Source organism: Micropterus dolomieu, linkage group LG16, assembly GCF_021292245.1.
Source record: "Micropterus dolomieu isolate WLL.071019.BEF.003 ecotype Adirondacks linkage group LG16, ASM2129224v1, whole genome shotgun sequence".
Classification (NCBI taxonomy): domain Eukaryota; kingdom Metazoa; phylum Chordata; class Actinopteri; order Centrarchiformes; family Centrarchidae; genus Micropterus; species Micropterus dolomieu.
The window spans coordinates 11,550,962-11,559,992 of NC_060165.1; the positions used below are offsets into that span (position 1 = coordinate 11,550,962).

The 9,031-nt window shown below is 42.4% G+C and overlaps 1 long non-coding RNA gene across 1 annotated transcript; it reads right to left on the reverse strand.

The window, feature by feature from the left end:
* Positions 1 to 6,887: 6,887 nt before the first annotated feature.
* On the reverse strand, positions 6,888 to 8,651 carry LOC123984619. The gene is made up of 3 exons (XR_006828466.1): positions 8,522 to 8,651; positions 8,047 to 8,195; positions 6,888 to 7,220 (listed from the first exon to the last, which is right to left on the reverse strand). It is a non-coding gene; the product is annotated as an uncharacterized LOC123984619 (long non-coding RNA).
* Between the last annotated feature and the right edge of the window lie 380 nt (positions 8,652 to 9,031).

Below are 9,031 nucleotides of genomic sequence, written 5' to 3' on the forward strand. Positions count from 1 at the left end.
TTTTCATCAACATAACAAGTGAATAGGGTTTTAGTTTAAAAACAGTTTTAAAACAAATACGATCTCTCTCTTTTAGCTGCGTATCCGAATTGATCTCCGTCTATACTAAAACAACTGAAAACGCACATGAAGTGGCCATTCATGTACACTGGGTAAGATTTGGCAAAAGAATAAAGTACAGACGAAGAACTGCACCAGATATTTTTTTGTCATGGACCAATAATGAGTTGGGACTATTACTGAATGTAACACGGGAGTTAAAAGGGGCGGTGGAGGTGGAAAACAGACTGTAAGTCATCGCAAGTACAAGTGTAGGATATAGTGTTATTTGCACAGCACAAAATATTTTAAATGTAAATGCTTCATATTTGTATAGCACCTTTCTAGTCTTTTCAATCACTCACAGCGCTTTTACACTAAATCTGCATTCACCATTCATTCACTGAGCCTAAGTGCTCAAACAGAAACTAATATTCACAGCCACCAGGGGCAATTCGGGGTTCAGTATCTTGCCCAAGGACACTTCGACATGCAGCTTGGATAAGCTGGGGATTGAACCGCCAACCTTCCGATTAATGGGCAACCTGCTCTCTCCTGAGCCACAGTTGGTATTTAAGTAGCAATGTGTTACTACTTTGCATGACTTATGAGACCCAATCAGAGAGCCAAACGTGAGGGTCTAAAGTCCGTTTTTGCCCGTCCCCACTAAAACGCTCTCCGGAGTTTTGAAACAAAAAATGGGGTCGGCACCATTTTCAAACTTCTCCATTTTAGGTATTTGTTGTTGCCGTTTTAGTCTGAAAGGGAGGTGCAAACGTAGCAAAAGGTCTGCGTTTTACAACAAAAACGCAGTGGTGTGGATCGGGCCTAAGAGACTGATTATGAGTTTGAATTATTTGTCAAAAAGAATAGTTTGACATTCGGGAAATATATGTCACATGAATAACTTCATGTCTATATGCCTTAATAATGAAGCCAGGAGGAGACGAATACCTGAGCTTCGCCTATATAACTGGCAGCAGGGGGAAGCAGCTAGCCTGGCTCTGCCAGAATTCAAACCAAATCAGGTGCTGCGGCAAAAACGCCAGTCCCCCCCATTCATTTGGCCCAGCGACCTGTGGCAAAAACACAGCGGTGGGAGCGACCTAGAGAATTAATAAGGAGAGGGAGCACCAGTAGCAAGAAAGCCAGTGAATCAGAAAATACATTATTTTCTGATTATTTGTGCTCTAGAACTTAACAAACACGCCCACCAAACGCCCACATACACCACCGCATAACCCAGCTGCTAATGACTTATTTGGTTTGAATTCATACCTCACTTATTAATATGCTAGCATCTAGTTTGTTTAATCCGTACTGCAGTAAAAAAAAGTCACTGTGCCAGGCCAAGACATGGTCCAGCATATAAACTCCCATGAAACCCTTCTTCCACTTTATTAAGTTAACCTCCACCTGTCTATAGCTTAATATTTAGCATACAGACACTTGGTATCAATCTCCTAACTAAGAAAGTCAATAAGTCTATTTCCCAAAGTGTCAAACTATTTCTTTAAGCTTTTTTTTTACAGTGTAGATATGAGACAGAAAAGGGGGGGTGGGGAAGAGTAGGATGAGAAACAAATAGAGAGAAGGAGAACCAAGATCAAAATAAGTAAAAAGACAGGGAGTGGACAAACATGGCCGAGATATATGTACCATTGGCCTGATGCCTGACTGTTTGTATAGACATAGAGAGAGCAGCATTAACTATGTGCCATATCCAATTTTAGCAGGCTAACATATGTCTGTTAACTTACATCTCTGATAAATAGTGCTTTTACTTTCCTCAGCATATTATCTAATGGTCTAAGCATGACTGGATGTGAGATTCTGTGTAGATAATTTAGTGTATGGCGATATCAGCCGGCCATATTTAAACAACATCTGCCATTCCTTTGTAAAAACAAGAGGGAGAGTGAGGAGAACGGGGCAGGGGGCTTCCCAGAGAGGAGGGTGAAGGACTGAGAAAGTGAAAAAGATGAAGAGGGGGGTAGGGTGGCTTGGAGCAGGATATTTAAGAGCATCAGGAAATAACGATGGTCCCTCAGAGCTCCTCAGTAACCCCTACCAATGACAGGAAGTTGCTCCATCAATCACCGTGAGGACAGGACTCTCTCTCTCTCCTCCTTGGGCACTGAACCCAACAGAGGCACCGGTGCAGCTGCTCCGAAGTGGCCTGCCTCCCATTTTCATTCCTATCGGTCCATGAACACACACACGTCGACCTATTTTGTAAATGCACTCACACACACAGCTGGGATTTAACCAAGAAGGTAATTACAGGACTACAGTCAGGCTCCATACCAGCTACACCACAGAGACACTGATTGATGTTAAAGAAGTATGTTGATAGCAATGAAAGGATACAGGATGTCAAACTTCAGCTATGCGCCTCTCAAGGCGTGTGTGTGTGTGTGTGTGTGTGTGTGTGTGTGTGAGTACATTTTTTGATACACACACACTTATTTCTTGTCTGTACAACTCTCATGACTGTTAGCTTAGCATAAAGACTGGAATCAGTGGGAAACTGCTAGCCTGCCCTAAGTAAAGGTGTGTTCAGACAGAACGCAAGGCAAATTTTAGAGGTGGCACAGTTGCATGTAAAATCAATGAAAAGACACGAGTGGGCGTAATGATTACATGCACATTCGCCTCGAGCAATGCAAACTGAGGCAAAGGTTGGAAAAAACATTTTCCCAGGGCTTTATGAATCTACTTTATAAATGTACCGAGACAAGAAGAAAATGACTGAAAGAACTGGAGTTTTTTTCCAGAGGCGGAGCTGCCACAAACACACACACACAAAGTCACACTCCCATACGCACTAGCTAGCTAACGTCTGGGACAAATTAACACAGACTGCGCAAAAGGCCCAGCAGTCAAATAAGTTTAAATGATGCAAGGTGAAAATTTGCTTCGCTTTCTGTCTGAATACACACGTTTCGTGGCCCAGGTGCAGTAACATCCTGGAGCCTACTGTCAACATGAGATCGCCAGGCAACCAGTGGAGACTCCAGGAAGTAACTAGCCTGGGAACCAGACAAATCTACTGCGCTGATGTTTCACTTGCTCTGGTAGACAGGTCTGGCCCATCTCCCATTCAGACAGGTTTCCACCCATCTGTGATCTGGTTGGGCCATGCAATGCCTATTTCCCACCTCAAATGTTTTCAGAAACACATGTTAGTGTACTGTTTAGCTGTACTTTCAGAAAGTCTGTGACCAAGCCACCTTTTTTTCCCTGCTTGAACACAGCCCGCTAACAACCCCACTTGCAAATCGAAAATGAACTGAGAGATTACAGAATAATACGCATTTGTGAATTAGTCATGCGATGCGAGGCTAGGAAGTCATTGCTCCTGGCCATAGAAATAAATCTAGCGCGACCATTAAACCACAACTAGTCTTAATATTAAAATATTAAACAAAATGTTTTTTTAAATCCACCTACCAGCACAACACATTCTCACTGGCCATTTGGTGTCCCTTTGCACCCTGGGTAGCCCTTTTACGTCATTTTAAGGCTCTGCGGTCAAGTTAGCAATGCTTAGCAACAACAAATATGCAACGTTTGGTAAAGTTAACAACAATAAATATGTCCAGTCCGGTCAGACTTTCAAAATAAAATTCTAGCGTTTCGAAACATCACCATTTTGGTTAGGTTTAGGCTCAAAAGTACTGGGTTAGGTTAAGGCAACAAAACTACATGGTTAAGGTTTAGAAAAGATCACGGTTTGGGTTAAAATAACTACGTAGGTCAGTTAACACGTAAGTTAACTTATGTCACTTGAGTAACTTAAGCAATTTACATAACTTAAATAAAATTTTTTAATGTTAACTATTTGTTTCACACAGGACACAAACCCCAGTCTCCTGGTTCAAAGTCAGAGTTCTGGTCCTCCATCCACCCCAACCACCTCCTTAGTCATCATTTTCTGTTAAATATCATATACCTACCTTTACCATCACAAACTGAGCTACAGGGCTTCCCCCAATGCATTGAACTATGACGCTCATAAGCGAAGGTAGCATGGGTGCGGCTGACCCAGGGCCCACACTGGTAGGGGGCCCACTACGTGGACTGTGAAGTTTAGCTCAGCTGATTATAGCGAATACGAACAAACAACAACAGTATATGACGATACGATGTACTGGGAGAATTCAGCAGCTCTTATCAAACGAAACAGTCCCTTCACTCATGGTTTCAATGGTAAACCACCACAAGAAGGACAACTACCAACAAACACACCAGATTCTAAGAAGACACGTTTTAATAAACAGAAATCATAAAGCAACATTTGTATTTCAAACAAATGGCAAACTTATAGCACATTTTAACAAAACTCCCTTCACCCTAATGCATCATAGGAATTCTGAGGGACGGACGTAGACTGCGCAGCGGTTTATTTATGGCATCAGCTTCCTCTGGAAGCCTCTCAGAAGTGTTTCAGCAGCGAAGCGTGTAGCCTGCCCCACGCTAATGACTTGTTTTTAATTGTCCTTTTTGAGCTTCTATTACATTCTTCAAAGCTCTCTGTGGATCGCTTTCGTTTCTTGTCTTGACGGGTGCATCTCAATAGTGTGAAGCTGCAGTACTGGACCCCCGTAATCCTGGGACCGCAGTTCTAGGACCCTAGTTCTTTTGCGACAGCGCCATCTATTGGAGAGGTGGTGGTAATACACGGCAACACGAAGGAGGTTAACTCTGTCTGCTAGCACGTTAGCCGTGAGGTTAACCGGTCAACATGCATATACAGTAATCAATAACTTAGGTTTAGGCACACACTCGGCGGTGGTTGTGGTAAGGGTAATTGGCTTCGGGGGGCTGTCAGGAGTAACATAGCTAGCTAGCCAGTCAGCTAGCTGGCAGTATCAAAGTAAACAAGGGTCCTGGAATTGCAGTTCCGATCCTAGGATTGTGGTCCTGAAACTGCATCCTCTGGTACTGCAGCTACATGCTACTTGTGCACCTAGCAACTACCACACGGAGCATTTCAGAATAAAAATGTTTCTTTTTTGTCTGATTTAACTGTATTTATTGTTGATATACGATCAGAAGTCTGTAACGGGTATTTTATTTTGAAAATTGACCGAATTCTCTGCCGTTTCTGTGTCTGACTTCCTGCCCGGTTCATCTGCACTGTGCTGCTTGACGCTGGGACGCTTCCTGGACACACTCAGTCTGTGGACACACTGCAGCGCTGCTGGTGTAAGAAAAAACATTTAGTAGAATGGCTGTTCCGGCAGCAGCGAAGCAGACAGACTCTGTGGACTTTCGGAGTGAGTCTGGGGTCCTGTAAACTTGGTTAATATGACTTTGTAGCAGGTGGGCCCACGATGAAGCTCCGCCCCCACTGTGCTGACAGTCTAGCTCCGCCCCCGATGACGCTGTAAGGATCCCCAGTGCCTTACAAACTGACGCCGATGGGTCTTGACCACGTGTCCATATGTGAGGAGTCAGGGAGGGAGAAGGGGTTGACCAGCACCTCCAAATTTTTATAATCAACACATTTTAACTTTGGACAGAGGCAGGCTAGCTGTTTCGCCCTGTTTCCACTCTTTAAGCTAAGCTATGCTAAACCTTTTCTGGCTCTAGTTGTAATGTAGAAACACGAGAGTGGTATTGCTCTTCTAATCTGACACTTGTATTTTATTTTTAAATGTTTGTTTATGTTTAGTGTATATAACTTACAGTATTCCTATATGCTAAATTCATTTAAAAGGCAGACAAAATGTATTTTGTCAGTCGACAATTTATGGCAATGGAAAAACACTGCAATCCATGTTTTTGTTTTTTCTATGACAGAAAGGGTGTGCATGTTTGCATACACTTCAACAAGGTTTTAGTGTTGCAGTCTGGAGCTAGTTTAGTTAGTATTATGGTCTCTCTCTCTCTCTCTCTCTCTCTCTCTCTCTCTCTCTCTCTCTCTCTCTCTCTCTCTCTCTCTCTCTCAACAAGTGGAGAGACGCCATTAAAAATAATGAGCTTTCTTTCACCTCCCTGGGCTTTGCAGCCTGTCCACAGATTCTTCACTGTACCCAGGCTAGGGTTTAACAGGTTTTTTTTTGTCTTAACTTTTACAGTGTGAGAAAAATTCCCAGTTGTAGCAAGTAACCCATTAATTGCTCATGTGCAGGCAGTTTACCACGAGGCCGCTGGTGTTGTGCCTGAGTGTGTTAAAAGTTGGGTTGTTCGTTGGGTCACAAGTCGGGCAGGAAATCAGGTTTTTCCACTGAGTGGACACAGTGAGTGGTCAGATCCCAAAGTCGACAGCCACTATTTTAGCGGCCAGATGTTTTAAGGCTTTTTATTTATTTTATTATATAAAGGAGCTGTGTTGGATTTGTGCTTCACTCATGGCCAGAGATAAAAATGCACCAGCATTTGGTTCACAGTTATAACATAATTTTCCCACCCTGGTTGCAACTACATTGTGTCACAGTTGCCCTAAAGTCCATAAAGTAAGACACACAATTTCGGGCACAAGACACAATTTCAAATAATTGGGCTCAAAGACATGAGCCCAATACAAAACCTGTCATGTTATGATTTCAAATCTTTGATCATGACCTTACCAGGGAAGGCTGACTGAGCATGCATGCCATTTCTTTTACCAGCATCTGATTCACACTCACATAGCTGGACACACTCACACCTGGGGGGCTTTCAAGTGCAACTTTGGTTTTATGATGTTGGCATTAGTACATAAAATAAAATTAAATACATACGTAACCTTTTTTAATACTTCAGTGTTTGTTTCTGAATGGGTGAATGAATTTATGTCACTTTTGTTACACATCGTAGATTGATCATGGGAAGTCTCATCCAACTTTCACACGCTCTCTTTCTGTCCTATGGACCCAACTGTTCTACATGTGCAGGATCCAGTGATGCTCCTAAAGCACTGCAGAATGACATTACCCATTAATCAATCTCATTTGACACAACGCTGTTTTGTTTTTCTTTCCACTTGTCAATAGCTCAGCTGCAGTTATCAGGTCAGTGTATTTTCCACATCCAGGCCTCTCACATGTGGGATGCTGACTGGAGTTCACCTTAAATGGGTGACAGAGCAGCCACTGGATTTACTGTTGAATGACACTGTCCCTTAAGGAATGGTCACAGGTCAAGTTCTGCAGATGGCTCATGTGTCCAGCCCATACTCTTCAACCTGAAACCTCAAATAGGGAGGATTTTGAAACCAAAGCAAGAAATGTGAGTTTCAGAGACTGTTTCCTGCATTCTATTGACTTTTAAACAATGAAAATAACAAAATAATAAGTACACTGCAACAGCATTTCTACGTTAAATACTAATTCTCAGGAAAGAATACAGAATAATTTGCCACTTTGGCATGAACTAATACTCATCAGTTTTCATTAATTCATAATTTTATTTGCCCCTGCCCCCTGTCAATTATCAGTTAAGTCTGTGCTTGACTGACATGGCAGATTTTACAAAATGCATTACCTTGTCCATCAGTGAGGAGAAAGAAGAGCGAACAGCTCTCCTTATACATGCTACACAGTGCCAAAGAAAGGTTGTGATAACGAAAAGTAAAAGTGTGAGAGAGAATTTGTCATAAATCTTGGGTTGGGAGGGTTGGCATTTATCTCTCATGAAAGTAAGGTACTATATGAGTTACATTTACAGATAGCTTTCTTAAAACTAGTGATAACAAAAAAGCTGTGTTTTCTGATGAGTATTAGTTCATCCACATGAATTTCATGTGGTAAAGCCCCTTTCAAATTATTTCAAGGGATGCTTTGAACTTTTGCACCCTTGTTAGCTTCAATCCTTGAAATCAAAATACCAGTCACCGACCCAAGAGCCTTTGTGCACCTACTCCATGAACGTCACTTAGGTGCACCAGTTAAATAAATCACTTAAATAAATGCCTGCAATGTATGTGTCGGAGCTCTTAAGAAAACACTGGAAATCCTAAAGGCTGAACAGAGGAAATTCACATGAATGTGACAACTTAAAGGCAAATAAGGCACATACTGTAAAATGAAGTTAACAGTGGTGGAATTGTTTTCTTTTACCGCGACCAGCAACAGTATTTCTTATGCTTCCATCCAACCTCTCTTGAGTGTGCTCAGCCCCCTTGTGTACACAGACTGCCACGTCTAGACAATACTCAGCGGTGGTTCCTGCAGAAACATGGTTGACAGGGGCCCAGAAAAAAACACACTCAACTCTTAAGCTTTCTCTTTCACAGGCACAGACTCACAAATTCACACACACATACACATGCAAATACACAAAATATACACACGCACGGTCCCATATTAACGTTTGCTCTAGTAAAAACACAGTGAATAACTTGCCAATCAACTGACTGGAGGACAGGCTGCTCAGGCAGGTCAAAGGCCACTGGAATGTTTGTATGTGTAATCATGAACGAGGAGCTTGGGGTGTGTGTGTGTGTGTGTGTGTGTGTGTGTGTGTGTGTGTGTGTGTGTGTGTGTTACATTACCTCTCCATAGTCTTATCCTTCTTCCCGCCTCTGTCTTCTTCCTTCTCAGTATAACAGGTGTTTCCAAGACCACTAGCAGCTATAGCTATTATGCGCTTATATGACACCATTGATCACAACATCATGTTAGACAGACTGAGGCACTGGGTGGGGATCTCTGGTACTGCCCTAGAATGGTTTTCATCCTACCTGTCAAATAGGAAGTTTTGCGTGTCTGTAAACAACTATGTCTCTTCGTTCTGTCCAGTTAAATATGGTGTGCCTCGGGGTCGGTCTTAGGACCCATTTTGTTTTCCTTGTATCTGCTTCCCTTTGGACATATTATCCATAAACATGGTATTACTTTTCATATTTATGCTGATGACACACAAATATACTTGCCCGTCAGGTCCACAGACCCTGGAATGCTGAGTTCACTTAACAACTGCCTTTGTGAAGTTAAAAAATGGATGTCAAATAATTTCCTCCAGCTGAACTCAGACAAAACAGAAATCCTGGTCATCGGGTCCC